Source organism: Notamacropus eugenii, chromosome 3 (genome assembly GCF_028372415.1).
Source record: "Notamacropus eugenii isolate mMacEug1 chromosome 3, mMacEug1.pri_v2, whole genome shotgun sequence".
In the NCBI taxonomy this organism is placed as follows: domain Eukaryota; kingdom Metazoa; phylum Chordata; class Mammalia; order Diprotodontia; family Macropodidae; genus Notamacropus; species Notamacropus eugenii.
The window spans coordinates 397,487-407,400 of NC_092874.1; positions in this window are offsets into that span (position 1 = coordinate 397,487).

The window sequence follows — 9,914 nt, forward strand, 5'->3', positions numbered from 1 at the left end:
AGTCAGGACTAATCAAAACTGGAGCAAGTGCACCAGCAGCCTGGAAGGCCCCCAGCCCAGGCCCACCCTTTGGGTCTCTCAATAAAGCCACTGCCTGGAATCCCATTCTGACTCCAGATCTAGGAGACCACACACAGAAAATGCAGCTCAGAGACAGGCCTATACAAACAAATGAAATGCCAGGCCATGGTCACTCTGGGGCAGTCAGCTCAGTGCTATAGGACACTATCCATCCTGCCCTTGGCCAGCCAGGGTCACCCCCCGACCCCAGTCCAGCAAGTGTTGGAAGGGAGTGGGCAGGAAGTTGGGACAAAAGGAACAAGTGGAGGAAATATGGGGAGCAGAGACTAACCATATCTGGTGGCGGAGATGGCTGAGTCTTCCCTGGGGCCTGAGCCTCCTTCACAAATGAGAATCTACTTACCACCCCTTGGAATCGAGGAATACAAAGAGGTCTGTATGTCCAGGGAAGAGGAGAGAGCCCTCAATAGCGAAAGCTGCTGAGGAAACTGAGAAAGGCTTCTTTGATCCTTCATGAAGGAAACCTTGCCTAGTGAGATGTCTGAGCTTGATAGTGGCCTCCAGCAGAAAATGATTCATTTCAAGATTGCACCAAGTCATGGGGATTTCAGAATCCCTAGAAAGCCCTGTGTGTGTGTGTGTGTGTGTGTGTGTGTGTGTGTGTGTGTGTGTGTGTGTCTGTGTGTGTGTGTCTGTGTGCGCGCACCTGTCCACACTCACACATGGTAGGGGGTGGTCAGCACCTCTAATTCCACTCAAAGCAACTTAGGCAGCTGCCCCCTCCAGGCTCACTCCAAGGGCATCTGTGGTTTGTGCGTCCCTTACAACCTCAGATATGGAATGAGACTTTGAGGCCAACAAAACTGCACCTCTCAATGAGTAGCTGAAGAACCTGCAACCCAGAGAGGCCCCACACCTCCCATGGTCAAACATCGAAATAATCTCCAAGGCACCTGAAGAGTCCACGCCTTTGGATTCCTGATCTGTTCATGCCCATTCTGACTTGCCTCTATTGTGATGACTCTCTAAGGGAATCTGTGTGGGTGTCGACCTACCTTTGACCACAGGGACAAAGAAAGTGGACATGGAGAAATAAAGGCTCTTCCTAACCCAGGGGAGTTTTTCATGTTCCATGTTCCACAAAAGAGCCTGCCTGGTTGGGTAGGACTACCAGAAGCTTGGTCAGGTGACTAAGGGGGCTACAGTCTGGGGGGCTAACACTTTTTTCCCTGTACCAACACCTCACCCTTTCACTCTTTGAAGATTCCCTGTGAGTTCCTTCCATCTTAAATCCTAAGCCAGAAGCGGGTCACAAATACTGGCAGCCTGAAAGGCACTTATGAGGCCAGTCAGCTCATTTTTTTTTTTCATTTTGCCGATGAGGAGTCTCAGAACAGTCTGGTCTTCCAATTATAGGCCCAGCACTCTATCCACAGCACCACATAGAAATTTTAGTCAGGACCATGGATAGGGACTCTCTGCCGCCCCCCCCCCCCCCAATCTCTTCTCCCTAACCCTAACCAACTCCCTCTCTTAGCCAGCCACATAACACTCCTTCTCATCGTGGAATGCCCCCTACTTACCTCCCCCTACTCACCTTGAACTCCTTCCCAGAGACGCATCCACCAAATCTGAATGAGCCACCTAACTATATTAGAAAAAAAGAGCAATACAAGGCCAGCAGCCCAAATTCATGCACTGCCCCCATCACCGCCACTGCTGCTGCTTCCTGGCTCCTGGGGCCTGCCTAGGTGTGCTGAGAACAGAGAATCTGTGTGAGTGTAAACATTCTGGCCAATTTGGAGACATCATCTGAAGCAGCCCTTGTGCTGCTGGAAGATTCTAGACCATGCCAAGTCTGCCTTGGCATTCTAAGAAGTGAGCAACTGAGGCAGAGGCCAAGAAGACAAGAGCAGAAAACAGAATAAGAGAGGCCACAGTAGAAGGAAAAGAAGAGGCAGCTGACAAATCGCCTCCATTTCTGGTTTTGTTTTTCAGGCAATAGGAGGCAAAATTCTCTGCTGAGGGTAGGGGAAGGAAAAGGGGGTACAAATTCATATAGTGCCTACTATGTGCCAGGCACTGTGTGAAGGACCTGACAAATATTACCTCTTTTAAACGTCACAACAACCCTGCAGAGCAGGTGTTGCTATTACCCTCCCTGCACAGCTGATAAAATGGAGGCAGGTTGTGACTTTCCCAGGGTCATACAGTTTGTAAGTATCTGAGGCTACATTGAAACTTGGGTCTTCCTAACTCCAGGCCCAGTGCTCTGTGCACTGTGTCATCTAGCTGAATCAATTAAGGAGACAAAAGGATCCCTTGCTTCGAGGAGCGTCCAGTTGGGATTGGATCCAGTCAAGATGGTTTCATGAACTTCTCTAGTTTCATACAGCAGTACATGAGGATCAATGAAGGCAGATGGTAGCATAAGCCAAGATTGGAGCTTGGAAAAGATACAAACATAGAGGAAAGTGTGGAGTCTCCAAGGAGTTGAGATGGGAATGGGAGAAGAGTGTGAATGGCAGTGCTAGCCTGGCAAGAACTGAGGGATATAAAGGGAGGTGGTGGAAGGCAGAGGGAAAGCTGCAGAGATCGGGAATTGGGATCAGATCAAAGAATTTCAGAGCTCATGAGCAGGGAATTGGAACAGATGGGTGTGATGGCGAGATATCATGACCCCACCATCACTGCCTCAAACCTCTCAGTCCCTTGCCCTGAGACTTCAGCCATCTCAAAGTATGACCCAGCCCACAAAATGCCTACAGGAACACAGAGGAAAGCCAACTCAGACATCCATGAATTAGCCTCTGGAGCAGCACTCCCTCATCCTAAAGGAATCTCCCCCAGCTCCCTTAGACTTCTGTCCATGTGGAATGGGGACTGCTCTACAGTGATCAGGGATCTCCCTGAGTGTCTCACTGCCTACAGAGAGCAGGTGCCCTCCTCAGGGGTATGAGCAGCAGCTGTTGCTCTCCTTCATCCCTCAGCTCCACTGCCCTGATGCCCTGATTATGGTCACAGTATCAGTAGGTGATAGAGCTGTCTCTGCACTTGTGGGAAAGAATGAAGGCACCACTCTTCAGCTGCAAGGGGTCATGGCAAATTTAAGAAACCCAATTTCACCAAGTTCACAGAGAAGCTAAATCTGACTCCATGATCAGATGGGAAAACTTTTCACGGAAAATGTATGGAATTTTAACATTATAACCTGACATTATTCTGTAGAGAAAACAAGAGACAAGCAACTGAAGAAAAAGCGAGTGGGCCTCTAAGAAGGTTAGATTGGAAAAGGATGAGTCAGAAGGTTGAAAGGCAGCCTGGGAGTGAGCATCAAGAAATTATATGGCCTGATAATGGCAGCATCAGGAAAGCTAAAGGCCACTGGGGCTGAAGGTGCCAACAAAAACTTCATGCCATGAGTAAAAAGGTCTTTGTGATCTGCAACTGGAGCAGGAAAAATAATTAGCAAGGGCCAAGCTCCTACCTGGGGCCAGCAGTGCAATGAGAAAGAAAGACTAAGAAAGCAGAAACGCTCTCCACTCTGTCTGCCCAGCCTCTGCATTTCAGGAGAGAATGGCCTTAGAAAGCAAGGAGGCATCCAGAGGGAAGGAGGCAGGTGGGGCTGGGAGACTTGTGAATGGACCAGCTCGGAACAAGGGGAAGAGCCTCAGGGTGGAGATGGAGAAGGATGTGGAGATCCTGGGACCTCCAACAGTCAATGAAAGGAGGTGGTCTGGAGGCTAGCATGAGTGGGTAGACCAGCACCTCAGGGTCTCCTCATAAGCTCTGCACTGCCCACATCCTCCTCTCCCTTTCCACCCTCCCTACCTTCCAGTAGAAGAAATCAGGGACTCTTCAAGAACTCCCATTAGACAGCTAGGAGCATTGTGTGCATTTCACAGAAGAAAGACTGAGGCCCAGGAAGGTGGTTTCAGCCTGCGCAGCAGACTTGGAGGCAGAACATGAGAGCTGGCCCCTCAGGGACCGCCCCAGCTCACACAGTCCGTGCGCAGGTTGTTCGCCCATCTTCACCACGTCTTTGCCAGCAGCAAGGGACAGCAAACCAGCTGTGTCCTCTGTCTCCTCTGCCTGGAATCTGAAGCCTGGACAGGGGCTGCTCCCTCCCAAGACTCATTCTTCCTGACAATCCCAAGACCTCGAGAGGGGCCCTTTCTTCTGTGTGTTCTTTCCTCCTTTGTTGTTGTTGCTCAGCTGTTCTGTGTGACCCCATACAGGGTTTTCTTGGCAAAGATACTGGAACGGTTTGCCATTGCCCCCTCTGGTGAATTAAGGCAAAGAGAGGTTAAGTGATTTGGCCAGGCTCACACAGCTAGTGAATCTGAGGCTGAATTTGAACTCAAGTCTTCCTGACTCTAAACCCTGACTCTGTGCACTATGCCACCACCTAGCAGCCCCATCAGGTCCTACCCTAACCTGAATCTCAAGTTTCTCATCTAATAGAGACATGCATGAGGTTTGGACATGGTATTTGAAGGCCCTCCCCACTTTGGCATGCTGCCCTCCCTCCCTCCACTCCCAGTTCCAATGACAGCAAGTCCATGAAGCCTCCTCAGATGGCTCCCCTCCTTCAGAGCTTCTCTGTCTCCCATATTCACACACATCACAGGGACATATGCACACAGAAGTCACACATACACAAGACACACACCTCCCACACCTCTCGCACACTTCATATGCACCCACCTACACACCTCACATCCCATATCTCATCTACAGAGCCACATATACTCCTGGTGATCTTCTGGGCTCCCAGGCTCCAATTATCTTCTTGATGACAATGATTCTCTGATCGATTTATCTCGCTGTAACCTCTCTCCCCCACCTTCGACCTGGAGCTCCCTGGTGCTTTTTGCATCTCAAAACCAGATGCCCGATCATCAACCTGCCCAGAAATAAACTCATCTTTTCCCCTAATGCCCTTCCCACCTTCCTACCACTGTAGAGGGTACTCCATCCTCTCAGTTCCCAGGCTCACAACCCAGGTGGCACCTTCAGGTCTTTCTTTGACCTCACCCCCATTTTCCTTCTGTTCTTCCTTTGGGTCACTGAGCCTTAGGGAGGAGGTGTGCACCAGTATCCCACTTCTTTGTTGCATGACTTCACAAGGAGGTCAGCCTAGATTCTTCTGGTCAGCCTTCTTTATTAGTTCCCAAGTAAAGACCCGGACAGGGGCTTTCACTGGGGCAGAGCATTTCCCACAGACTCCATTGATGCAGAAAGGCAGCTCACCACCCTCAGATCAACATTTAAACCAATGCTTATAGACAAGCTAAGAACAGTGCTTAGCACAGTTTAGAGGCACTTAGTAGATAATAAGGGCTGAGGATTCCTGGCACCACTGTACTCCTCCCCATGGGTACCAAGGACTGAGGGCCATCATGAAACCTGCTTGCTCCCTCTGTAGAAGGGAGCAACTATTTCTTTCATTTTTTTCTTTTATTTGAATCTTTTTGTACAAAATGACTAATATGGAAATGTTTTATATGATTGGACACCTATAATCTCTATCTGATTGCTTACTGTCTCAAAAAGGGAGAGGGGAAGGAGGGATAGAATTTGGAACTCAAAAACTTGAAATAAAAATGTTTTTAAAATGGAAAGAATAAAAGAAGGGAGCAGCGATGATACTGTCCAGACTGGCTGGTGGCATGGGTGTGGGGTTGGGGGTGGGAGCGTCATTCATTGACTTTGTGCTAACTCCGGGCATCCAAATGACAGGCTTGTTTTGCTCCTGTCCTGAGGATAAAAAGATACACAACCTTGAAAGATAACAAAATCTGTGGGCAACTGAATGCCTTGTTGTGTCATAAAGGAATGGGACCTCCCCTTTCACACACGCTCTGGTTTGTACAGATAGTTTCCCCTAGCAAATGGTTTTATAGTTGCTGGTCACCTCCCCCACTCAAAGAAAAGGCCATCAGTATGCAGAAGGTGGACAAAGTCTCCACTGGACCCCTCACTCTCCTTCCCTCCTGCCATAAGTTTCCACAGGTCTGATTGTTCAGAAGATTTGATCCATCTATGCATCAAAGAACACGGGCATTCAAGGAAATATTTGCAACTCCATTTGAATTTTTAATCATTTGTGTGCTAATTCATTAACATGGACCTTTTGTGGACTCCAGTTCAGAACTCCTGAAGTGATTAGACAGGCATCTAATCCAGTCCTCAGGTTATGGAGGAAAGACTGAGGTCCAGGGAAGGGAATTGACTGCCCAAAGCCATAGATTTGAACGATGTGCCTTCCACAATATGATGGGCTTCACTGAAAACATATTTTACTATCATATTACAATATATGCCATCCCCATAAACTTTCTCTTTACTGAACCATCAATGTTAGCAATGCCGTGCATCCATAAAACAGCTAGAAGGCACAGTGAGTAGAGTAGGCTTACTGTGTGACCCTGGACCAGTCGCTTCACCTCTTTCTGCCTCAATTTATTTGTAAAACAGGGATAATAATAACCCCTGTGTCCCAAGGTTGTTATGAGAATCAAATGAGAGAATATATTAAGTGTTTTGTGAACCACAAAGAGCCCTATAAATACCAATTATTAACAAAACCAATTCCTCCATGTATATACATCCATACATGCATTATACAGAAATGGACACAGGGAGTATGCGTTATCATGTGTTCTGCAATCACTATGAATTGTGGTAACTGAATAGTATTTTCATATTCATTGTTATGGTCATGAGTTCATCAACCAACACACATTTGCTTGTTTAGTGATTATTATATTTCCAGTAGCTTCTGCTGGGTTGGGTGTGGGACACCCAAGGACAAAGTAGTACTTTCCCTCAGACACTTCCATTCTGTCAGGGAAGACCACATGGATAGACGTGTAATAGCAGAGGAAGAAAAGGGAGAATGTAGTGAAATTTTCTTAGGGCAGAAGAGAATGTTTGTAGTGAGCTGGAAAAGAGCTCTATCTCCAATTGACAAGGAAAAATTGAAGCTAAGGAAGAAAGACGATGACTGTGGGGGCAGTCTGCTAGAAGAAATTGGAGAGGATCTAGGGTGCTAGGTCTGGAGGAGTGGGGCAGGGTTGGCCTTGGTCAAGATGGCCACCTGTTCACCAGAGACTGTGGTCAAGGAAGAGAGATAGAGGGTAGTATCGGGGGGCTGAGATGATAGATGATGGAAAGGGAAGAAGGAAGTAGAAGAGGGCTCTTTCTTGTGAAGTGGGGGGGGCGAGATCTTTAGCTGTGGAGAGGTGGGGGCCATATCTACTCTTTTTTTGCTCTGTATCAGCTCACACAAGATTCCCTACGTTTCTCAGAATGACTGTCATTAATATTATATAAGTGGAACCTGGAAAGGCAACCATTGTGACCACTTCCTGAAGCTGAATCAATGGCAGTTGATCACAACCCTTCTCCAGGAGATTGTGTAACAGGTCCGTGTTCTCTCCCATGCCATATTTGGCTTCTGGATCTGTCAGCAAAGCTGTTTTAGGGTCTTGCGGCTTCCTTATTATGGTGACTATTAGAGTATTTTCATTGGCTCTTTGTCTTTTCTTTTTTTTCCATCTGCAAGCCATGTTGTGCCATCAACAGCAGTTTTAATCACTTGGACAGTGACTTAAGCATGATCCTCACATCTTTCAATAACAACTTGATTCCTACTGGTTATTCTTTATGATGGTCATTCTTTATGATGTTTCTGTGTGAGGTTCATCCATTGTGTCTGGCCTGCCAAGGTCTTTTCTTGAGCCTCCAAAAGAGGTCAACACATAAACTACAGTTATTTTCATGATAACCCTTTAAAAAAAGTTATGAGCATAGCAACGCACGGTGACCACCTGTCTCTTGAAATGTTTCCTGTTGCCTTGTGCACACAATACAATCAGACCAATTTCAATATTGTCTTTATTTGCTTCTCTACCCAAGCACTCTGCACTGGACCTGGCAAAAAAGTGGGTGCTTCATAAATGCTTATTGAGGTAGTCAGGCAGTACAATGGCTAGAACATCAGGGCTGGCGTCAGAAAGATGTGAAATCAAACCCAGTCTAGCCATGTGACCCTGAGCAAGTCATTTAACCTATTTGCCTCAGTTTCCTCAAGTACAAAATGGGGATAATAGTAGTACCCCCCTTCCAGGACGTTTGTGGTACTACTATTCACATGAGCATTTGTAAAGTTTTTGTATACTGTCAGTGCTTACTAAATGCTCATTTTCTTCCTTTTTGCTTCTATGTCCCCATGTAGCCTAAGGCACATTAGCTTTCCTGGCTGCCTGGTCATACTGAGGACTCCTACTGGGCTTACAATCCACTAAACCCCCTTTTCAGACAGACTTCTGCTAGCTGTACTTCCCTGATCTTGTATCTACGAAGTTAATTGGTAAGAGTTTACCTTTATCTCTATTGATTTTCTCATTCCATTCAGCCCAGTGCTTAAGCCTGAATAGGCTATCATAATTCTTTTGTACCAAAGTTCCATATTTGACTAGTGTTGTGCAAATTTCTTAGTCAAACCTAGGAAGTGCTGTGGCTCCCAGAAGGGATTCTGTGTTATCCCCCATTCAGGGAGGGATCTGCGGCCCTGAAAGGATCACTTTTCCCTTGTAATTTGGGTTGGCAATAGTCCTCATATATATAATGAATGTTCCATGGCCTTCTTAGTCAATGGCTCTTGGCCTCTGCTTTTGGACGTATGGTATTAGGTAAGATGTTCACCATGTGAACACCACGGGACCTCAGATGTGGTCTTCTCAATAACTCTTGGGTCACAGAACCTGGGTGAGCAGAGGTAAAAATAAATGGATCCAACTTTGATTTCAAAACCTATTTCTCAATAGAAATCAATGCATATAATATGCTCCTCCCTTCAGGTGAACATGGCATCTTCTGGTCTATTGTGTTCCCCATATCTGATGTGACTTGAGGTCCAGATCCCAGCCTCCAGGTCCTAAGTAAATAAATGTCAAGTGAGGGATAGAGTGGTTTGTCTGGGAGGGAAGGCAGGGATATCTCTCCCAGAATGCTGGATTCAGGGTGTTCAAAGGACAGGAAGTACAGAGAAGACTTTGTCTAGGAAACAAAAGGGTGAAAACAGGAACTTTTGGCCTCCCAGAAAAAAACCTAAAGAGCTGAACAAAACCTTGAATGGGGACCAGACCTGTCTGTGGGGAAAATAAACACCACCTTAGAGTCAAAGAAAAAGCACAGAATCTGAGTTCCAGTGGGTCAAACCAAAAAGATGAAACTTTGGGGAGACCAGAATGACTGAAAAATATCCTGATCAGATCAAGCCAAAGACAGGACAGTCCTCTATTGGTACAGCAGCTCTTCCTGGAGTGGCAAAGAGCTGGAAATTGCAGGAATGCCCATCAATTGGGGAATAGCTGAAGAAGTTGGGGCACAATTGTGATAGAATACCATTGTACTATGAAAAATGATGAGCAGGAGGCTTTCAGAAAAACCTGGGAAGACCTACATGTACTGATGCAAAGTGAAATCAGCAGAACCAGAACACTGTGCATAGTAACAGCAACATTGTGAGATGATCAACTGTGAATGACTTAGCAATTCTCAGCAGTATAATGATCCAAGGCAATTCTGAAGGACTCATGCTGAAAAATGCTATCCACATCCAGAGAAAGAACTGATGGAGTCTGAATGCAGATCATAGTCTTTACTTTCTGTATTTTCTCAGGGTTTGGGGATTTTTTTGTCTGCTTTCTTTTACAACATGACTAACATGGAAATGTTTTGCATGATCGCACAAGTATAACATGTCAAATTGCTTACCATCTCAGGAGAGGAGGAGATGAGGGAGGGAGAGAATTTGGAACTCAAATTTTTTTTAAATGATGTTAAAACTTGTTTTTACATGCATTTGGAAAAATAATAAAATA